Raw genomic sequence first — 24,189 nt, 5'->3', positions numbered from 1 at the left:
TAGTTGTGAGGCACAGGCTTCGTTGCTCCGCCGCATGTGGGATCTTCCCGGACCAGGGATCGAACCCGTGTCCCCTGCATTGGCAGGCAGATTCTCAACCACTGCGCCCCCAGGGAAGCCGCACAAGATTCTTGTAAGGATCAAATTAGATAATTCTATGTGTGGGTTTTCGTGATGACTGTGTTGTGTATGGTGCTGTGGTCGTATGATTTGTTTAGTGACGCACTTCAGACACGGCTGGCCGTTGACTAAATACTACATGATGTGGTTTCCTACAACACGCCTGATCTGGAAGAAAGGTGGTGGTCATTTTAACAGCGCCATCTATGGAACCATCGAGCACATATCTCATAGACATGCAGCTTGATGTCCATGGCCAGCACAACTCTCCCTTCTTCGCCACAGAAACTTAAAGTTCTCCTCCTGGCTGGGGACAGCGACGTGTCCTGGGGAACCAAGCAATGAATTCCTTATCAGGGTACCACTCATGGCTCTGTGAAGTCAAATGACACAAGGCTTTTTGCTGCCAGAATTCTATACAATTCCTCCTGCATTTTTTTTCCCAGGAAAAATTTTCTAATGGGTTATAAAAACTCATTTCAGTATTTTTAATTAACTTTTAAAATAAAATATTAGTCCTTTGAAAACACGTTTTTATGTTGTCATCATAAGTACATCGCTATATAATTGTTGTAATCAGTTATTAAGTAGCTTGGTGTCAAACAATCACATAATCCAAGATTGGAAGAAGCTGCCTGGTCATTTTGTTAAAGGAACCCCAGTGCAGAATTCTACCCACCCCCCGCAGCCCATGGAGGAGAAACTCATTCGTTTTGTTGTTGTTTCAATAAATTCATTACAGAAACAAATTCATTAGTGAGGGTCTGAAGAAGATGAGGGAGGGGCGTGAGGGGAAGCGCTTCTCATCTTACCACCTTCATGCAACTATCACAAATCTATTTTTATTTTTGTGCAAAGCTCTTATTGTCTGTGTTCGCATTCAACCATATTTCGCCTGAAATTTTCCTTAGCTTGTTGAATGTTGTTTCCCATATTCAACAGTGTTTCTAGCTTCAGTGTCTTGGCACGTTCCTCTGCCTGGGATGCCTTGCCTGGGATGCGTTTTCCAGCCTTTGTCTTACCACAGGTGTTAATCCTTTTAGGTCCCCACCCCTCAAAGTGTTCTCCCCGGACCAGTGGAGCATCTTATAAATGCCCAAGCTCAGGCTCCACCCCAGACATTCTCCATCAGAATCTTTCCTTTAATAAGATCCACAGGTGTCATTGTTGTGGGTTAAATTTGAGAAACATTGTTCTGGAAAGTCTTTCCTAAGCTCCTAACCGTTGCTTCCCACCACCTCCCACTGGTCCTCCCATCCAGGACAAGTTAGGTGGATCCTTGCGGTTGCCCTTTAATTCCCCCCACGTGGGCCTCCCCAGCACATAAACTGGTTGGAGATGGTGATGGATGCGTAGTCATCGCCACATCCCCGGGTCCTGGTGCAGCACTTGACATGTAAGAGTTTTATATTTGGAATTGTTTCATTGTTTTCCAACACCACTGCTTTCGCAGATGAAGAAATGCAGAAGTAAGTTTTTCTTCCTACTGGGAAATGGGGTACTCAGGTAGGGCTCTTTTGGCCATTGGCCTGCAGTTTGGGGGGTCCCGTTTGTTGCAGTCTTTATTATAGAAAACTTATGGGGTGGGGGATGATTCTCTGTCTGCAAGTAATTTCTGAAAGTCCACTGCTGGAACTTTATTTCTTTTACTTAAAATATTAATATCTATTAAACACCAACACCTCTGAGAGGAATCGCGCTTTACCCTCGGTTTGAAGGTGGAGCAGCTGGCAGGTCTGGGTAAGTGTTTAGCGAGAGACAGATACTGGTTATCTGACGGGAAAAGATACGGAACACTAGTAGGTGATAGAAAAGTTAAGATAGTGGAATGCTGCAAAACAACGTCTAATTCTGACAGATGTTACAATAGTTTTGTCTTGAATCATACGCTTTTCCATTTAAAAAAATCACATTTTTTAATCTATAAAAATCTCAGGGGCTTCCCTGGTGGCGCAGTGGTTGAGAGTCCGCCTGCCGATGCAGGGGACACGGGTTCGTGCCCCGGTCCGGGAAGATCCCACATGCCGCGGAGCGGCTAGGCCCGTGAGCCATGGCCGCTGAGCCTGCGCGTCCGGAGCCTGTGCTCCGCAACGGGAGAGGCCACAGCAGTGAGAGGCCCGCGTACCGCAAAAAAAAAAAAAAAAAAAACTCAGGATGGGGCTTCCCTGGTGGTTCAGGGGTTAGACTCCGTGCTTCCTCTGCAGGGGGCGCGGGTTGGATCCCTGGTGGAGGAAGTTCTGCGTGCCGCGAGGTGCAGCCAAAAAAAAAAAAAAAATCTCAGGTTGGACTTTTCTCCCCCATCCTGCATCTCATCTATGACAAATTTCATCCACCCCCTACATTCAGAGCAAAACTAAACTGCTACCCTGGCGATTTTTCTTTTCAAATGTTTGTTTTTAAATTGTAGACAAAGTGCAGGTACCTCTATACCGATGTTTCTAAACTCACATTCAAACTAGGCAACACCTGAAGCATGGGGAGCTTCCACTGTATTCATGAACCACTAAGTCTTTTCATGGTGGAAGGAGTGTTTCGTGAACGTGGGGATGGACAATCTGATGGAGGGAGGCTCAGCCCTGGAGGCTGCTGTTTTGAAGTAGCAGGAAACTGATTAAGGCTTTGGAATCAAACTGTACCCAGAAACAAGGAGCATCTGTCCTGCAGGGCTATTGTTCGTCATATTTGAAAGGAACGAGAGGCTCCTGGTACTGCTTACCAACAGCTCTCACAATTAGCCACACAGACCACAAGGAGTATAATTATGTCCAAGAATGTGTGGGACTTCCCTGGTGGCGCAGTGGTTAAGAATCCACTTGCTAATGCAGGGGACACGGGTTCGAGCCCTGGTCCGGGAAGATCCCACATGCCGTGGAGCAATTGTGCGCCACAACTACTGAGCCTGTACTCTAGAGCCTGCAAACCACAACTACTGAGCCCGTGTGCCACAACTACTGAAGCGTTGCGCACTGCAACAAAGAGTAGCCCCCGCTCGCCACAACTAGAGAAAAGCCTGCGCGCAGAAACAAAGACCCAATGCAGCCAAAAATAAATACATTTATTAAAAAAAAAAAAGAATGTGTGGCTTGCCCCACCCCGCTTGGGAGTCTAGCCCTGTACTTACGCATCACCACGGACACCAACTCCAGAGGAATGGTGAATCTGAGTTAGGTTTATCCCTTGTGGAAGAGTGTATGAGGTTGTCTTTCTGTCCCAAACTGCTTACCTGAGTGTCTGTGATGATACTATTCATGGTAATTTGCCCAGACTTTGGACCTTGGGTGGGGTTTGTAAGTCATCTGATGCCTTCAGAGTGTACCTTGTTGAGTAATCTGACGCAGGTGAGCCATGCAGGATGGGCAGAACAATCGTGTGTTCTACATGCTGTAACATCAAGCCTAGGTCCATCTGAGTCATATTTTCCCGTGGTAGTTGTGTCCCATCCCAGAGGAAAGCGATTTTTAACATATCCTTGTGAGGCTTGGTGGTGTTTTAAGGGTTGCTTTTGGATTCTGAAAGCTACGTGCATTTTTTGTTTGTTTTTCACATTTGGGGGGTTTGTTTTAAAATGTTAAATAACCTTGTTACTAACCTTGGACTTTGATTATGTTAATAATTTTGTATGAATTTGGTTGAGAGAGTTTTACACCTTGATTTCTTTATCCGAAAAACGATACAAATGTTTGTTACTAATGATCATGACTAGAGGCTCTAGAGATTAAAACATTAAAAGAGTAAGTTAAAATTATTCCAGATATGAAGAACCAGAAAGATGATAAACAAAGAAGCAGCAGCAACAGCTACCAAAATATTCAAAAGAAAAGTAAACCTGAGTTAAGACCAAAAAAATGGTTGTCTCTCATTAACCTCCTATTCAAACAAGGCTCTTCTCTTAAAATCTTTGCAAATTAGGCATAACTTTGTCCTTATTGTTTTCTTTTGTTTTTTTGCGGTATGCGGGCTTCTCACGGTTGTGGCCTCTCCCGTTGCGGAGCACAGTCTCCGGACGCACAGGCTCAGCGGCCATGGCTCACGAACCCAGTCTCTCCGCGGCATGTGGGATCTTCCCAGACCAGGGCACGAACCCATGTCCCCTGCATCGGCAGGCAGACTCTCAACCACTGTGCCACCAGGGAAGCCCTGTCCTTATTGTTTTTATTATTAACAATAAGTCAGTTTAAACTGATTGTCAGAGGACCTGGTTCTCGTCCCAGTTCTGCTCAAAGGGCAATCCAAAACAGCTCAACTCACCTGTGGCCCCAGCTCATCAGTAAAGAGGGGCTCTTGTCTTTAACTTATCCTTTCCCCACAAGATATCCCAGTGCTCTGAAAGGTTGTTGTTAATCCAGCTTTCTTAGAATACAATACCGTAGAAAATGCACTGAGGACTGTATTTTCTTTTTCCTCTGGAGAATCTACACATTGTTCAAAACATGAGGAAAATAGTTTTGATAATCCACTAGCACATCGAATGATCGAGTTAAGTTGTAACAGGCAGATGCAGTGGTAAGATTCAAACTTCCACTTAACATACAGAGAATGCCATTGCAGCTCGCCAAAATAGGAAAGCAATGGGATTTCTAGCAGAGCGGATGCATTTTATAAAGCGTCCACTCGGACACCCTCCTGCGCTCGCTTTTCCCTGTGCATGTGGTAATTGGCATTGGGTCATCTCTCCACCAATCAGCTTGGGCTGAGATATAGAGATGTCATATAATCACATCCTGTTAGAGGGAAAGGAGGACGTGGGTAAAGCAGAGACACAGACTCAGTCTAGCATTGAGTTATATTGTGCTGCCCCCAGATACAGGCAAAGACAAAAAAGCCTGCATCCCATGGTACAAAGGACGTTCCCTTTTATAAGACTGCAGTTGTGTGCTAGAAAAAGTAGATAGGCCAAACGTCAACATTTGTGGCCAGAGGTAAAAATCATTGCCACTGTTGTCTTATGGTACCATCATTAATGCCAGATGGTGCTTGAGGAGGGGTTTATGATGAACAAAGCCTTCCCCTGACCGGCCCATAATGTCACTGCATGCCGGACTCTGGAGACACGGCCGTTGGATGCCTTCCCACTCCTGGTGGGAATAAACACAGCAGGTGTGTTCCACCCATCTTGGAGGTCTGGCATCATCAGTGGGTTCTGGCAGAGATGGTCTCACAAAATCGGTACCTAACTCTCTGTATGCTTTTCATTATGCCAAGTTGGATTGACCCTTCATTATGCCAAGTACAGTTGACCCTTGAACAATGTGGGTTTGAACAGCATGGGTCCACTTATACTTGGAGATTTTGCAACAGTAAATACTACGGTACTGCATGGTCCCTGGCTGGTTGACTCCCCGGATGTAGAGGAACCTTGGATACAGAGGGCCAACTGTAAGTTATACTCGGATTAATACCCACCTTGTTCAAGGGTCAACTCTATTTTTAGAGCCACACGTAGCCTTGGCAGTCATCTCATTTAAATCCCATTATTTTTCTAGATGAAAAACTGAGGCATGGAGACTTTTCCTGCTAAAAACTTAGTAATTTCAGAGTCTTAAAGTTGGTTTTTTTTTTTTTTTCAGCTCATTGTTTGCTTTGACAGTGTTTGGCGGGTCATCTAAGCATCCTCCTGGTTCTTGAGCACACGGTCCTCGTTAAGGTGCTCAGCTAACAGCTCAGCATTGGCAGTCCCCTTGAGGAGCAGACAGGAAGGACTTTGTGGGGTGGGGAGGAACAATAAGGCAGAAAAATAAGCCTCTCAGGATCCAAAAGACTTGAAAGAAATGAGACTATTACATGAGCACTGCATGAAATGAAGTGATATCTACAAAGCCTGAAACCCCTCCAACAGTCTTATGAGCTAGGGTTCTACAAGAAAAGTTCCACTTGGGGTCAAAAGATAAAGTTTTGTTTTTCCCTTGGCTGCCAACCTTAGAGAGGTGATAGTCAAAATGTGGGGTTTGCTGAGGTCACAGACTACAGCCCCCTCCAAAAAAGGCAGCAAAATAGGTGTCAGAAGGGCCAGTAAGGGTCCTGCTGAAAGGATTCCTTCGGGTCCCTTTCATCCAGGCCACGCCTACAAGATCTCGTTCATTCAGGCTTTCTCTCCCATTCTGTTTAAGCTATTGGGTTTCCCTAGAGTCGATATTATTTTAATATTTCCTGACAATCTAATTAATACTCAGACCCAGTTGATGAGGGATATGTGTTCAAATTCAGTTATTTAACAGTAATAATGATAAACATAAGTATTTTCCATTTACCTAGAAATTTACAGTTGCTAAAGAAGTTTTACGCATAGCAGCAACACTCAGTAGCTGCACTTTACAGAAAACCATAAAACTTAGGGCCGAGAGTTTAAATGGCATGCCCAAAGCCACACAATTGGGAAAACCTCAACCTCAGGGAATGTTATCCCAGGTCCAATGTTCCTTCCACCAGGCAGATTTACAAATGATAGTCGGATTCTCTGAGTAGCCCTCAGTGGTCCCTTTAACCCATAAAGGTACTGAATTACAACAACATCTTAACCTCTAGCCTCTTTGTATTTCCCATGGAAAGATGCATGGGGTTTCAAAAAAATTGGTTGACAAATCCATTTTTAGTACACAATCGACCGCAAATGAAGTCTCCCGATACTCAGACCTTGATGGTCACTTCTTTTCCCTCAGTTTGAAAATACAAGTGCAGCTAGCAAGGCCCTGATTCGCCCAGGAGTGTTGTTAGAGAGTGCTGGCAATCTCAAAAGTCACTTTGTAACACAGCATTGTAAAGCAGTTATACTCCAATAAAGACATTTTTTTTAAAAATCCCTTTGAACCTGACGCTTTGAGGCAGAACGATGGTCCAGGTACACTGTAGTGTTGTGGAGATCCTTAGTATTTGCAAAGTTAAGCTTTTAGCTCCTTGTATACTTCTGCCAGTGTCTGGCAGGTCGTCCGAGCGTCATCCTGACTCTCTAGCACACTGGATGTATGTGTGGTGGCTTCACCTGAATCAATGGTCTACACACGAGAAAAATAACAGTGGCTTCATTGAGGCTGCTCATGTAACAAGACTCAGAACCAGCCATTCAGATCAGCAGAGAAGAAATAACAAATGTCTTATTATCACACTGTAACCCATTTACACAGATTCATTATTCAATTAAGTATGTATCATCTTGGAAAGGAGAGAGCTTTCTCTAAAGACCTAAAACTCTACATGACCCCTGGGAGATTAGGGATGTGAAGAGAGAGGAGAAGCAAGAGGAAAATGATGGGGTACCCCAAGGATGGAATTTACCTCCTTAATTTTGCTTTGATCTGTCCTGGATAACAAGGTCTGAGCTGTAAGTTGTTCAGATGATCCCAGTTGAAATAGACTGAGTGGCCCATCTGACTAAGCACAGGCTAGATTACCACCCAGCAGATTGTGAAAAGAGCTCAGAGGTGGAGAGACCTTGCAACTCAAAGTGTGGCCCCCAGATCAGCAGCAGCAGCAGCATCTAGAGGTTTTTAGAAAGGTGGCCTCAGACCTTACCCAAGATCTATCAAAACATAATCGGAACTTTAACAGGATTTCCAGGTGACTCTTGAAAAACTCAAACTACATAATATCCAAGAGGACAGCAGTCGTATGTTTTTCCCCTTTGTTCCATGCGCCCTGTCAATCATTGCGTTCACAGCCCCATGATACAATTATTGTGTCTGTAAGTGCCTTGGGGGCTGCACTGTGTATTAGAGCCTCAGCACCTTGCATAATGCCTGGGATAAAATAGGTGTATAGGTGGCACTCAAGAGCTCCAGCTCTGAGATCCACAAATCTGAGTTTGAATCCCAGCCCCGCCACAAAGCTCAGTTCATGTACCTATAAGATAGGAATAAAAATAGCACCCTGCACAGGGTTATTGGGAGTAAATGAGCTGATGCCTGTGACATACGTAGCGCAGCACCCGATGCACGCTTGCTGTGTGTAAGTAGTAGCTGTTGTTATGGGCTCAATGAGTGTTGAACAAGTGAATGAATAGGAACTTCATGTGGAAAGAAAAAAACTGAAAGATGGTCAATACTTGGTGCCCCGTTGCTTCAAATATATGAAATTGAATTTTAAAACAATATGCAAAGGACGCCTCACGTAAGAGAAGGAAAAGGTAGAATGGGTCACAATGGATTTATAGGAAAGCATGCGATTTGGAACCAGACCAGAGTTTGGATCCCAGCTCTGTCCTTTACTAGCTGTGTGATCTCCTACAACACACAAGCTCACTAGCCTCAGTTTCTTCATCTGAAGAATGGGATCAGCGGTCCTCTTTTTTTTTCTCGGCTTATGCAAAAAAAAGTTTTGTAACTGACAAAGTATCCCTACCTCTCAGCACAGCCCTGGCACTTAGGAGATGCCCCATAATGGATGTTTGCTCAATTGAATCAGAGCATGCAATGTCAACGGGATGACAATTGGGTATTAGAATGGACTGTGGCCCTCCAAAACGCAACCCTAACAAAATCCTATTCCTTTGTATTTCATTTCTTTAGGGTAAGGGGTAGTATGGCACAGAAAAAATCTTTCAAACCTCCCTGTGGACAGGTGGTGAGGGAGGGAGACAATAATGAAAAAACTCTGAATTAGAAGTTTGGCTCTGCAGCTTGGTACGAGATGAGAGTTCCTAAGGAAAGATACAAAGGAGAGAAAAGCAGCTAGCCAAAAAGCAAGCAGAGTGAACCTCTAGCAGTAGAAGAATTATGATTTCAAGATCTAGGGGAGATGGTATATGTCAGTGGTCCCCAACATTTTTGGCACTAGGGACCGATTTCGTGGAAGACAATTTTTCCACGGGGCAGGGGTGCTTGGTTCAGGCAGTAATGTGAGCCACGGGGAACGGCAGATGAAGCTTCACTTGCTCACTCGCCACTCACCTCCTGCTGTACCACCCGGTTCCTAGCAGACCGCACACCGGTAGCAGTCTGCGGCCCGGGGGTTGGAGACCCCTGGTATATGTGAAAGAATCTTGCAAACTTAAGAGCTATAGACATGTATAACGATGAAAAGAAAAGAAAAGGCTTTAAGGAATAGTCAGCCTCTGGATCAAATTCAATACACGGCTGATTGAATCCACGGATGCAGAACCTGCAGACACGGAAGGCCAACTGCACCATTTTGTATAAGGGACTTGAGCATGTGTGGATTTGGGTATCCATGGACGGTCCTGGAACCGTATTGTATTTTCGTGGAACTGACTATATATATATTTTTATTATTATTCCCCTTTATTTTTTTAACATCTTTATTGGAGTATAATTGCTTAACAACGTTGTGTTAGTTTCTGCTGTATAACAAAGTGTATCAGCTATATGTATACATATATCCCCATATCCCCTTCCTCTTGCATCTCTCTCCCACCCTCTCTATCCCACCCCTCTAGATGGTCACACAGCACAAAGCTGATCTCCCTGTGCTATGCAGCTGCTTCCCACTAGCTATCTACCTTACGTTTGGTAGTGTATATATGTCCATGCCACTATCTCACTTCGTCCCAGCTTACCCTCCACCCATGCCCCCCTGTAACCTCAAGTCCATTCTCTATGTCTGCGTCTTTATTCCTGTCCTGCCCCTAGGTTCTTCATAACCATTTTTTTTTCTTTTAGAGTCCATATATATATGTTAGCATATGGTATTTGTTTTTCTCTTTCTGACTTACTTCACTCTGTATGACAGACTCTAGGTCCATCCACCTCATTACAAATTACCCAATTTCGTTTCTTTTTATGGCTGAGTGATATTCCATTGTATATATGTGCCACATCTTCTTTATCCATTCATCTGTCGATGGACACTTAGGTTGCTTCCATGTCCTGGCTATTGTAAATAGAGCTGCAATGAACACTGTGGTGCATGACTCTTTTTTAATTATGGTTTTCTCAGGGTATATGCCCAGTAGTGCGGTTGCTGGGTCATCTGGTAGTTCTATTTTTAGTTTTTTGAGGAACCTCCGTACTGTTCTCCATAGTGGCTCTATCAGTTTACATTCCCACCAACAGTGCAAGAGGGTTCGCTTTTTCTCCACACCCTCTCCAGCATTTATTGTTTGTAGATTTTTTGATGATGGCCATCCTGACCTGTGTGAGGTTATACCTCATTGTACTTTTTATTTGCATTTCTCTAATGATTAGTGATGTTGAGCATCTTTTCATGTGTTTATTGGCAATCTGTATATCTTCTTTGGAGAAATGTCTATTTAGGTCTTTTGCCCATTTTTGGATTGGGTTGTTTGTTTTTATTAATATTGAGCTGCTTGAGCTGTTTATATATTTTGGAGATTAGTCCTTTGTCAGTTGCTTCGTTTGCAAATATTTTCTCCCATTCTGAGGGTTGACTTTTCATCTTGTTTATAGTTTCCTTTGCTGTGCAAAAGCTTTTAAGTTTCATTAGGTCCCATTTGTTCATTTTTGTTTTTATTTTCATTTCCCTAGGAGGTAGGTCAAAAAGGATCTTGCTGTGATGTATGTCATAGAGTGTTCTGCCTATGTTTTCCTCTAAGAGTTTTATAGTGTCTGGCCTTACATTTAGGTCTTTAACCCATTTTGAGTTTATTTTTGTATACAGTGTTAGAGAGTATTCTAATTTCATTCTTTTACACGTAGCTATCCAGTTTTCCCAGCACCACTTATTGAAGAGACTGTCTTTTCTCCATTGTATATTCTTGCCTCCTTTATCAAAGATAAGGTGACCATAGGTGCATGGATTTATCTCTGGGCTTTCTATCCTGTTCCATTGATCTATATTTCTGTTTTTGTGCCAGTACCACACTGTCTTGATTACTGTAGCTTTGTAGTATAGTCTGAAGTCAGGGAGCCTGATTCGTCCAGCTCCGTTTTTCTTTCTCAAGATTGCTTTCGCTATTCGGGGTCTTTTGTGTTTCCATACAAATTGTGAAATTTTTTGTTCTAGTTCTGTGAAAAATGCCATTGGTGGTTTGATAGGGATTGTATTGAATCTGTAGATTGCTTTGGGCAATATGATCATTTTCACAATGTTGATTCTTCCAATCCAAGAACATGGTATATCTCTCTGTCTGTTTGTATCATCTTTAATTTCTTTCATCAGTGTCTTATAGTTTTCTGCATACAGGTCTTTTGTCTCCTTAGGTAGGTTTATTCCTAGGTATTTTATTCTTTTTGTTGCAATGGTAAATGGAAGTATTTCCTTACTTTCTGTTTCAGATTTTTCATCATTAGTGTATAGGAATGCAAGAGATTTCTGTGCATTAATTTTGTATCCTGCTACTTTACCAAATTCATTGATTAGCTCTGGTAGTTTTCTGGTAACATCTTTAGGATTCTGTGTATGGTATCATCATCTGCAAATAGTCCAGCTATATTTTCAAGTTGGATATTTTACCTGGATTTATTGCCCATAATAGATTGGTTAGGGAAAAAACAATTATGAAGAAAATTAGCTTCTGCTCTAGAACGTCACTAGGTTATTTCCCAGGTGAGTGGAATTCAGCATGAATTTCTCCATCAAGGAATCTAGTTACTAAGACAGCCCCCAAATGGTTCATAAGTGGACTCCTCTGTAAACCAAACCCCACAGCTGGGATCCCACGAGCAGTGTTAGTTGTTGCCAGATCAGCATTCTAGGGACCACATGGCTCAAACAGAAAACTCATGGGCAAAGGCTATGCAAAAATTCCTGCACATTTTAACAAGTTCCGTCCACTTACCAAGACTTCTAACAGACTCTGCTGAAAATGTTAGAGTTTGAAAAGATTTCCGCACAAGTTAGACAATGACTATCCATCTTTTGAGGGAGATCTTAGCAACGCTCTTGCCATTGCCGAAGTCTTATTTAGATTTCATATTACCCTTTTTACACTTTTAACATGTTACTGCGTTCCTTCTTTGGGTGGTCAAAGGAATAACAAACTACAGCCAGGACACGTGTAAAGCAGGGTTCCAGTTTTCAGTGTGATCTGAGCAATAAGCTCGAACCCTGGACTCTAAGTGAATCTGATACCATTCTCTGTGCTGCTTTCCTGCTTCATGAACATTCTGCTACATTTCATTATCGTTCATACTTATGAGCAAAGGAGCCGTTCTTCTACTCCAGCTACTCTATTTTCAAGGATATCTGATTTAAAGTGGATAAAAGGATAAGTGAAAAATAGTTATCAAAAATATTTCATAGAAGTATAGTGAATGTGGTATTTCTCATGTAGTTTGTCTCATGTCATTTTTTAAAATTTCTAGAATAGAAGGTCTATTCTATTCTAGAATAGAAAGGTCAATCTGTCTACTTCTGTAGGTAGTAGCAGATGGATCAAGGAGTATTCTAGAAGAGAGGGTTAGGCCCAGTTTGTATGAAAAGAACTGAATTTTTATTTAATTATAAAATAGTCTCTTGGGATTCTCTTATTTTTATAGAAGCCCAAATCACACGACCATAAGAAGTTTATAACATCATTACCATTCTTAATATATCCCCCCAAAATCCCTTTATCAGCCAGCTACAATTTTTCAAAAGCACTTTTATATACAATATGGGTCATTTGTAGTCTGCCTTTCTTTTTTTTTTTTTTTTGCGGTACGCGGGCCTCTCACTGTTGTGGCCTCTCCCATTGCGGAGCACAGGCTCCGGACGCACAGGTTCAGCGGCCATGGCTCACGGGTCCAGCCGCTCCGCGGCATGTGGGATCTTCCCGGACCGGGGCACGAACCCACGTCCCCTGCATCGGCAGGCGGACTCTCAACCACTGCGCCACCAGGGAAGCCCTAGTCTGCCTTTCTTAAGTCAAGGAATGCGTTGTACCGTATCCAATACCCAAGATTCGGTGCAGTTTGACATTTTCTTGCCAGATAACCTCATTTGGGTTTGGTTTCCCTGGTGTGTGCTCAGCTCTTTGCTTCCCGGCAGTCATGCCTCTGGTCCCCTGAGGGAGTTGAACTGGGCAGGCTCTTGGCCTCTCTCCGGTGCCTCTGGGAAGGCCCTGAGCCCAACTGGAGACCCCTAATTGAGGCAGTGGTTGGTGGAGGGCACTCTGGAAGGCTGACATCAAGTAGGATCTGTGTAAGGAGTCATCCTCTGTGACCTTCTGCTCCCAAGCTGCTTTCTTCCTAGAAAGCTGTGGACCTCCCACACTAAAGACTGTGATCTACAACTGGAGTGATTCAGTATCTCCAAGCTGCTACGGGGAGTTTGGAATTCAAGATACAGCTCATTCTGAAGATCCAAAGATAGCTGAGTTAACTCCTGGTAGGAAAACCTAGGTTCAGATCCCAGCAGCGTTCTCTTCTCCGAAAAGCTAGGAGCAGCTGGCAGGAGGCTATAATTCCTGGCTCTTTGCAAGGAGAATGCTTTAACCTTGCATTGAGCAGATGCCTCATTGGCTGGATACGTAGCATTGAGAAAAGAACTCTTCCTTTCAATGGTATGGCATGATTGGCAATATTTTTACAACTCTGTTTTCATTCTGATGTATACGTTATGTGCCTGCGGTTTTATGGCCAGACAAGGAAGCAGCCTTTGGGGGTGATTTTGGAGCTAGGACAGAAGTTCTGCTGTGCCTCACACATGGGATGCCAGAATTCTGAGTTTGTTCAAAGAAAGAGGATTTGAAATTTCCAGAGGTTGAGGGAAAACAAAATGTGCTTTGTTAAAAGAGTCCGACCATGTCATGACTCTTATCCTAACAAAGCTATTTGGTCTTTTTAAGGAAAACAAATCCAACAGACAGGCCAGGGGAAGGCAGCTGGCTTATGGCTGTTCATTTCTGAGGGCTGCCTAGTGCTCAAAATGGGAAAAGTCAATGGGGTCTCTCCTAAGGTGAAGGGAAAGTCCGCCAGCTCCTCTTCGTGGGGTGATTACAGTTAGAGCCTTATTTAGTGTGTGGCCCAAGTTAGAATAGAGAACACCTGCCTTGTCATCAACGAACCACAAAGGATGAAATTCTATTCCTGTGCCAATAAGATGTGGGAATTTTGAAAATTTATGGAAAGCATGAACTCGAAAGTATAAGAGATGGTTTCCAAAATGCAGAGCGTATCACACTGCCATTTAGAAGCCATTTCTGGTTTGGGGTGTGTGGATTTGTGTCAGTATTTTGAATTTTAAGTTTGGGAAGGTAAATGTAGGAGCAAGAGAGCATAACAGCAGAGAAGATTCCAAGACAGGCAAGACTGGACAGCAAATGCTTGGCATGAGTTCTGAATGCTAAAGTTGTGGGCGAGAGGTTATTTTTCTTGGATCTGCGCAACATGGAACAAATTCCTGACCCAACTGGTCCGCTGCCTTGGGGCTTTTGTTCTTCTCTGAAAAGGTTAAAAAAAAAAAAAACCAAAAAGAAAGGAGGTATCTTGCTCAATTCTAGTTGCTGTCCAATCTCCTGATTTTTTTTTTAAGTTAAACTTTTTAATTTGAAACAATAGTACGTTAACATGTAGCTATAAGAAACAATACAGAGAGACCTCTGTACCCTCTGCTCAGCTTCCCCCTCGATGGTAACATCTGGAAGCTCTACGTACAGGTCACAACCAGGTAATTGACATTGATACATGTGGCAGGTACAGAATGTTGCTGTCACCACAAAGGTACCTAGTATTGCCCTTTATAATCACAGCCTCTTCCCTCCAGCCCCGCCTCCCTCCTCAACCCCTGGCAACCACGAGTCTCGGCTCCCTTTCTGTAGTTTTCTAATTTCAAGAACGTTAGCCAAATGGAATCATACAGTATCTAACCTATGGACTGGCTTTTTTCACTCAGTGTAATTCTCTGGAGGTTGATCCAGGATTTTGCAGGTATCAGTAGTTCTTTTTTTAATTGATTAGTAGCATTCCATTTTATGGATCTACTGGTTTGTTTAAACATTAACCCGTGAAAGGACATCAGTGTTGTCTCAATTTTGGCTACTATGAATAAATCTGCTAATAAAGAAAAGTTTTAAATTTTCTGGAAAAATGCCAAGAGTATCGTTGGTGGGTTGTATGGTAGTTGCACGTTTCATTTTTGGTTTTGTTTTCTTTTGTTTTTTACAACAGTCAAATGTTTTCTAGGGTAGCTGAACCATTTTATATCCTCACAAGCAATATATGAATGGTCTAGTTTCTTCTCATCCTCATCAGAATTTCAGATTGTTACTTGTCCTTATTTTGGCCCTTCCGATAAATGTCTAGTGATATCTCATTATGGTTTTGTTTTTTTCACTTACCTAATGGCTAATGACATTGAATATCATTTCATCTGCTATCTGTATATCCTCCTCAGTGAAATGTCTGTCAGTGTCTTTTGCCCATTTCCTAGTTGTTTGGTTTTTTTAGCTGAGTTTTGAGGGTTCTTAACTTATTCTAGATACTTGTCCTTTGTCAGCTATGTGGTCTGCAAATATTTTCTCCTAATTACATCTTATATTTACACCCAATGGACAACAGTTCTTAATTTTGATGAAGTCCAATTTATCCATTTTTTCCTTGCATGGATTGTGTTTTTTGTTGTCAAAAACTTAAAACTCTTTGTCAGGCCCTAGATCCCAAAGCTTTTCTCCTGTTTTAATTTTTTCTAAAAGTTTCATAGTTCTGCATTTCACATGTACATAGTGACCTATTTTGAGTTCATCTTTTTAAAAAGTGTGAAACTTAGAGACAATAACTGCTCTGCTTATGCCAGGCAGCACAGAAAACACTGTTTGCCTTCCCTGCCATCCCCACCAGTGGGGACCCTAGACCTCCACCCTCACAAGGCCGTGCATTATTGAGCACCTACCACATCCCAGGAGTAGACTAAGAGCTCTCCAGGTGTCTCGAATCAATGTCAGAGGCCTGGCTTTTAACGTGGTGTTGTGTGGACAAAACAGCAGAGTCTGTCAGACTCAGAACTTGTTAGTTGAGCTGCATGATACTGGGAAACTGCTCCACTGCTCTGAGCCTCTGTTTTTTCATTTGTAATAAGATGGTTTTGAGTATTAAATTAGATAAAATATGTCAAATGACTTGTGCAGGGGTATTCAATAAATGGTCTCATTCTTCTCCAAACTGATCCATGGCAGCTGTTGAGAATGTTAGCAACGGGCTCTTGTTGTCAGAACAGAAAAGACCAGTTGTATACAGCTGGTCCCGAATTTTCTAAGGGCTAATTATCTGGTTTACAGATAAACTAGGAAACTTATACTCTTGCTTCCTAGCTTGGTAGCCAATACTTCGCCTAGTAACGTAGCTACTGGTACTAGTTAAATAAAGAGGGCAAATGAAAATTTTATTCTGATTCAGTTAAAATATCTCAAAGATGGACTTAGGAAAAGAAACTGACATGGATGGGAACAGATTTTTTTAAACCTGAGTTTTTTAGTATTATCAACTCTCATTAAATTATGGGAAAAATGTGAAACACTCATAAAATTAAATTCTGTAAAATATGTGAAGAAATTCTACCTGTTCTATCTGAAGGGAATAAATTGTCAGCTTATCCGAGGTCAGTTCTTGAAACCATCCACATTAAATTTTCTGATTTTTATACAAGCCAAATTCTATGAATTACTTTTGAACTCCCTTATTGAATGGTATAACATTGAAAATTCAGCTATCACCTTTGGTTATTCTCTCAGCACTTACATTTTGTTATTTGCATTTATTTCCTTTCACCATCTCCTCTTTCTCTTATTAAAAGAAAAAAAAATATATATATATATATATATAAAATGCCTCCCTCTTCCCTTTCTTAAAATCTTTCTCCCAGTGGCATCTCCAGAACTATGTCTGGGATTAATCACATTGTGTTGGATCTGCCACAAAAACTTTATTTTTATACAATTGATGTTAAACTAAACAAGCACCAAAGGCATTTCTGAAATGGCCATTTACAGAAAACACGGAAGAGCAATGTGCAGGGTGAGGGCTTAGGTGGCAGGTGGAGAGGGGTCCTTTCTAGTCTGTTTCTTGGGTGTGGTGGGAAGACCACTAAGGCTCACACACATCTGCATCTCGGGTCCCTTTTAGGAGCAACTGCTTGAGCCACAAGCAGCCTCCCCAGTTATCATCCACCCCACCCCCAACCTGGGCCCCTCAAAACCCACAGCTCACACACATGTCTCAACCTCTGGAATTGGACCTGTCCTTCATCAATTTATTGTCTTATCATTTAGTCAGAGCATGTTTTGAAGATAAATAGCAAATTCATATAAAGAAAGTAAATAATTCTTTGATGGTGTATATATTTTGAAGTTTGATCCTGGCAATGCTTGTCCTGTTAAAATTAAGCACATCTTTTTTAAAATATTTATTTATTTGGTTGCGCCGGGTCTTAGTTGTGCCATGCAGGCTCCTTAGTTGCGGTACGTGGGCTCCTTAGTTGCAGCATGCATGTGGGACCAAGTTCCCTGACCAGGCATCAAACCCAGGCCCCCCACCTTGGGAGCACGGAGTCTTAACGACTGTGCCACTAGGGAAGTCCCTAAACACATCTTTTAACTAGAAGAATAAGCCTGTGTTGATACTAGATATAAAGTCTGCAGATTAACCCAAGTTTGGGAAAGTCAATACTTTAATTGACGTTGGCATTTGATACCTCACTGGGGACATCGGTTCCTTGGGTTATCTGCTAACACATGATTCTCATCACATGAGGCTATGGGGGGGAGGGTAAAAAAAATTCTCTTCATAGGACTGACATTATCTAAATACTCTCAAACTATGATTAATCAACCCAAGAACTGATATAATAATGTAGCTGACAACCCTGTTGTTTGGCTGAGTTACTCTCTTATATGATAAAGTCAACCGAATTTGGATGTGTGCTTTTTAATTTTCTCTTCCATTGCTGGCCACACCCAATGAACTAAACAACCCTTTGCTCTGATGTTTTCAGCACAGTAAATGCTTTTTTTCTTTTCATTTTTACGATCCCAGTATCCTGTTTCTCAGAGGAACATTTCTTCTCGACAGCCAGGGAGAGAGCCTGGATGCTCAAGGTAAGATTTCAACGTAAATTATGTTGCATGACTCCCTGTTTACAGATTAAATTGGAGTGCGTATTATTAATGCCTTTGTAACAAATTTATTTTCAAAATTCCATTATACAGTTAAAGCGAGTATTCGAGTAAACATGCTTCATTAAAACATTGTTTTTCAAACTACATTCCATTTCCCATATGTACTAAGGGCTAATTAACTGTTATCCGCAATTCCTCTAAAAATGCTCAAGCCAGTTAAACTTGAACTTTGGAGATCTTATTGGTGAGAAGTGAAGTGAGAGAAATTTAAGATATAGTCAAATGACCTCATGACATTTCTAATTATGAAGAAGGGATTATTTGTTAAAAATCCAGGCAACTGCTCTGTTGGCTTTACAGTAGAGGTGGGCATCTTAAAGGAGATGAAAGCTCGGGAAGCCTCATTTTTTCAGTTTGGGATTTGTGTTTGAGACAAAATCATTTGACCTTCTGTTGTTTCCCACTGGTGTTCCACCTACTATTCCAGGAGCTCACTAGAACAAAGGAACAATTAACTGAAATTCCACCAGATGGCAATATTTGGAAAGCCATCCAGTAAGGTTTCAAAGATTTGAGCTATTTATTGTTCACACCGAGAATAGTCTCACAAAGTGTAAAGTCCTAGACTTCATTAAGGGTGCTCTAAACATCTTTTGTTTTACTTTTTGCCCACAGCATCGAAATTTTTACTAGGGGGAAAATAGGTGTGTGGGGGGTATGTGTTGTTTTCTTTTGTTTATCATTCTGGAAGGATAACATTAGAAACTTCATTCTTCAATAATTCTCCAAACAGTATTGGTGAGTCTTAAAAGCTCAAATCAATGGGTAATAGACCATATTTGTCTTGGGGTCTCTTCGTGATAAATGCTATGATTGATGGTCATTTTTAAATGAATTATTTGAGAAGAGAAACAGAAAATTCTAAAGAAGAGTAGAATTTTAAGGAGTTGCCTAGATAGTAAACCAAGTGAAATTTACAGGTACAGAATTCTTATTTGTAATGATTTGAAATAATTAAGGTTTATTTAAATAGGATGAGTAAACTTTGCCCCTTTTGCTCTAATGAAAGTAGAGATGCTGTATGTACCCTGAGTGTTGCCCAAAGAGCTGCCCTCTTCAACAATCAGAACTGGCTCTAGGACAGAGCTGGGACAGAGGGAGGGAAGTAGAAAGGCATCTGAGGGCAATTGAAATAGGAAGAACCAATAAGAGGAGCCGCCTGAGCTTTCCATGTGCACGTAAAAGCAGTCCCTGAACAGAACCCTCAGACACTGTTGATGGGAATGTAAGTGGCTGCACTATGGAAAACAGTATGAAGGTTCCTCAGAAAACTAAAAACAGAATTACCATATGATCCAGCAATCCCACTCCTGGGCATATTTCCAGACAAAACTATAATTCAAAAAGATACATGAGCCCCTGAGTTCATAGCAGCACTGTTCACAATAGCCAGGACATGGAGACAACCTAAATGTCCATCGTCAGATGAATGGATAAAGAAGATGTAGTACGTATTATATTTACAATGGAATACTACTCAGCCATAAAAAGAATGCAATAATGCCATTTGCAACAACATGGATGCAACTAGAGATTATCATACTAAGTGAAGTAAGTCAGAAAGAGAAAGATGAATACCATATGATATCACTTATATGTGGAATCTAAAATATGACACAAATGAACCTATCTATGAAACAGAAACAGACTCATGGATATAGAGAACAGACTTGTGGTTGCCAAGGGGGAGGGGGTTGGGGGAGGGATGGAGTGGGAGGTTGGGATTAGCAGATGTAAGCTATTATATACAGAATGGATAAACAAGGTCCTACTATATAGCATGAGAAACTATATTCAATATCCTATGATGGGGCTTCCCTGGTAGCTCAGTGGTTGAGAGTCCACCTGCCGATGCAGGGGACACAGGTTCGTGCCCCAGTCCAGGAAGATCCCACATGCCGCGGAGCGGCTGGGCCCATGAGCCATGGCTGCTGAGCCTGCGCGTCTGGAACCTGTGCTCCAAAACAGGAGAGGCCACAACAGTGAGAGGCCCGCGTACCGCAAAAAGAAAAAAAAAAAAAAAATCCTATGATGAACCATAATGCAAAAGAATATTTTTGAAAAAGGATGTGTATATATATATATATGTATAATTGAATCATGTTGATGTACAACAGAAATTAAAACAACATTGTAAATCAACTATACTTCATTAAAAAAAAAAAAAGCAGTCCCTGGACAGGCACTGAGTGCCCTTTGAAACCCACTCGTGTGCCCTAGGAGGGGGCCTATATATCTGGTGTCCAGGACAGTCCTAGTTAACTTCTGCTGTCCTGGAATATCATCTTTACCACCCCCTTTCACCCTCAAAATTCTGTCTGGATAATAAGGTGATTGTATAATTTATCTTCCAAGCTGGCATGTTTGAAGAAAAAGTAATAGAAAAAGATGGCCTGATATCTAAATTAGGTGTCTGTGTATAAACCTCCTTATATATATGGGGCTATGGGACAAATTCTTTTTCTGTAAAGAGCCACATAGTAAATAGTTTTCTGCTTTGTTGATCGTACAGTCTCTGTCACAGCTATTCAATTCATTGTAGCGTGAAAACATAATAAACATAAATGAATGGGTTTGGCTGGCTTCCAATAAAACTTTATTTACAAAAAACAGGCAGCCAGCAGCATTTGGCTGGCAGGGTATACAGCCTTGTCTGCGATAGTAGACAGTAAGGAAATAGGAGATGGTGGAGAACCAAGAAGACGGCCATCCTCATTCTTCTCCCTTCTCTTCATATCCCTTCTGGGTTGCAGCCTCCTCATTTAACCCTCTCGGAAGCTAGTATTAATAGTTTCCTTGAGTGAGCAATTTCATCATCAGTTGTGTGGTTCCCAAGATTCCTTTGCTGGGTCTAACTGCTTTCTTCTCATCCAAATCTGTTCCTGCACCTGCACACCGTGCCTGTGCTTTGTACCTCATGACACAGAATAGCATCCCTACTCAGGTATCACTTGAGTCCTAGTGTCAAATACTGGAGCGATAGCTATTAACAGACATTGTAATTTATGCTTTGGTCCTCACTAAATAACTGTCTATAGGAAATACAGCCACATTAAGGAAACTTTTATGTTGATTCTACCAGAATTTTTATTATAAAAATAATAAATTTAAAGGAAACTTTAGGGGAAAAAAATCGCCCATAACAATACCACCCCAAAATAACTATTTTTCTTTCTTTTTTTTTCTTTTCTTTTTTTTTTTTTTTTTTTTTGCATATTTGCTATTTCCTTAAGTATTCCTGTTTTTCTATAGTGGATAACATAGCACATGTGAATTTTGTGTTTTATTTGATATTAATCACAAGCGTCTTTCATGAGTCATCAGAACAATCATTAGAATAGTATTATGTTGTATCAATGTGCCATAAAATATCTTCTAATTTTTCACTAAAACATGCTATACTAAATTTTTTGTAGACTTTGTTATTGTTTTGGTTGGTTCAGTTTAGTTGTTTGTTTTTTCTTTGGTTTTGTTTATTTCCTTAGGACAAAATCCCAGAAGATTATTATCCAAGGCTATGACCATTTGTATGACTTTTAATCTAGTTTACCACATTTTTTTTTTTTAATTTATTTTATTTTTGGCTGCGTTGGGTCTTTGTTTCTGTGCGCGGGCTTTCTCTAGTTACGGTTAGCCGGAGCTACTCTTCATTGCGGTGCGCAGGCTTCTCATTGCAACGGCTTCTCTTGTTGCAGAGCACGGGCTCTAGGCACGTGGGCTTCAGTAGTTGTGGCACACAGGCTTTTGTTGCTCCGTGGCATGTGGGATCTTTCCGGACCAGGGCTCGAACCTGTGTCCCCTGGCATTGGCAGGTGGATTCCCAACCACCTGGGTATCACCAGGGAAGCCCCCACATCTTTTCTTAAAAGGTTTGGAGTACTTTACAAGTGTTTACAGTTTGAGGGTATTAGGCTCACCACAACTTTGTGAGAAGTAGCACTTAATTTATTCAATAATATTTATTGAATGTCTTCTATACGTAAAGAACTGTGCCAATTACTTCGTGTGTGTGTGTATATGTAAACATATATGTATCAATATATAAATGATGTGCTCCTTCCAGAAACATTTATTGAGTGCCTACTATGAACTGTGTATTGTAAGATTTTAATGGTGAGCAGAAGATAGCTTCTGTCTGAGTTTGACCTTACTGGGGAGCTAAGATACCTAGTAAATAACTGTAATAAAATACACAAGATGAGACACACCATAGGAGAAATATAGTTAAAATATGAAGGCATTTGGGAGGGATGAGGGGAGGTAGAAATGGCATCGGAGCCAAACTTTGAAGGTAAATTGGATTGGGATGCTTGGAGATGGTGAGATTTGCCCTTCATTCCATAAGCATGTCTTGATTGACAACTACATGCCAAGTCCTGTGCTACAAGCTCGGGATATAAAGGGGAACAGACAGAGCTCTCAAAGCTTACTCTCTAGTGGAGTAGACAGCCTTTAAAAATAAAATTGTAAGTGTGATCGGTTGGATGGCTTATCTAGCAGAGGATACACATGGAGGTAGGGATGAAACTAGGGTTTTCTTTGAAGAGGAGCTTTTCCCTGGCTCCTCTTTTGGCATTGTCTTCATCATCAGTTATTGGGTCAGAATCTGTGGGAGATCTGCTTCTGGAAGTTTGAAGGTTACTCTAGTTGTACTGACCAACATTCCAATTAAAATTGGCCTACATTTACAGCTGGCTCCCCCAGTGGGCATATTAACTGAGAATGCACAGAGCCTAAGGCTGGGATCAGCAAGACCTACATCCTGGCCCTCACCAGCTGATGACTGAAGCAAAGCACTAAGAAGTACAAGGTTTCATGGGTGTTTTGTTTTCTAACAGCTGGAAGGAACCTCAGTAATAATCTAATCCAACTCACTCATCTGACAGATGCACGTTCTTTGTGAAGAGAGTTGGGTGACTAGCCTAGTGTCAGACATTTGGTGACAATGCCACGGCACCAGAACCCTGGCTTCTGACTCTCACATGCTCTTGTGCCATATTCACTGCTGTCATTTCTTCTGCCTCATCTATACCACCGAAGTAAAAAGAACTAAAAAGTGTTAGCCTAAGCATTCCTTGTGCCTGTAGAAGCGATATGTGTTTTACCCCTCTCGGACCACAGCAAAAAATAATTTTAAAGTAAGTATTTTTAATTTTAAAAGTAATGAATAGTGGTAGAAAGAGAGGGAACTTGGAACAAATTCCTGCATCAGCCATTTACCTCCCTTAGATTCTGGGCAAATAACTTGACCTCACTGAGTTTTTACATCTTGAGTTTGTTGTGAGAATAATTGGCAGTAACATTAAGTGTTGGATGCATTATGGGCACTCAGCAAATGTTTATTTTCTTTCTCCTTTACCTCCTGGAGCTACAGGTTCTTGACAGATTTCCTTTTGTTTATTAATGAGGTGACCTTGTGAGACTCAGGAGAATTAAATGATGGAGTGAGAGTACATTCATAAAAAAGTATCTGGTGCACAGCTCAATGTTCTCATTTCTGAATTTCACTGGACTACAGTTAAGTAGAGATTTAAAGGTTTTTATTCGTGGTTCTTTATCCTTTTTTTCAGTAGCTTATTTTATATGGTCTGTGAACATGTTGGTGAGACTTAGAATTCATTCATTTTCTCCATGACTTATTTCAAAATGATTTGTCAAAGAGAGAAAGATGATTAGATGAAGAAAATATGGCTAAATGTTAACTACAGAACATAGCTGGTGGGTATGGTGTACATTATGCTATTATACAATTTTTTCTACTTTTCTGGATGTTTGAAATGTCCCAAGTCAAATTATTTTTGGAGGATTACATATTAAATACGAAACTTCTACCATGGCCCCATCACCATGCAAGGTGCCGAGGATATGTTTTGGGCAAGAAAGTCAGGGTCTCAACACTGATGGAGCTATGGCCCACCATAGCAGACACTAATAAGACAGGCAACTTCCTCTACAGGGTGCTAACGGCTATGGTAGGGGCTCCCATGGCATCCTGTGATCCTCCTAGCAGTGACAGCAAAGCCACGACTGGTGCAGGGAGGTCAGATGGGGCTTCCAAGAGGGAGTGACAT

General features: G+C 41.5%; 1 protein-coding gene across 2 annotated transcripts in view; it reads left to right on the top strand.

Annotated features, from left to right (window-relative positions):
* The window catches only part of MAPRE2 (microtubule associated protein RP/EB family member 2), a 162,243-nt gene that overhangs the window by 9,282 nt on the left and 128,772 nt on the right, over positions 1-24,189 (top strand). For both annotated transcript variants that reach the window (XM_060310151.1, XM_030876524.2), the window contains exon 2: positions 17,976-18,037. The gene's annotated coding sequence lies outside the window, so the exon portion shown is untranslated. The remainder of the gene's footprint in view (positions 1-17,975; positions 18,038-24,189) is intronic.

This window comes from Globicephala melas, chromosome 13, assembly GCF_963455315.2.
Source record: "Globicephala melas chromosome 13, mGloMel1.2, whole genome shotgun sequence".
Taxonomy (NCBI): domain Eukaryota; kingdom Metazoa; phylum Chordata; class Mammalia; order Artiodactyla; family Delphinidae; genus Globicephala; species Globicephala melas.
Note: the sequence above shows the minus strand (reverse complement) of the source record. Positions and strands in the feature narration are given on the sequence as shown.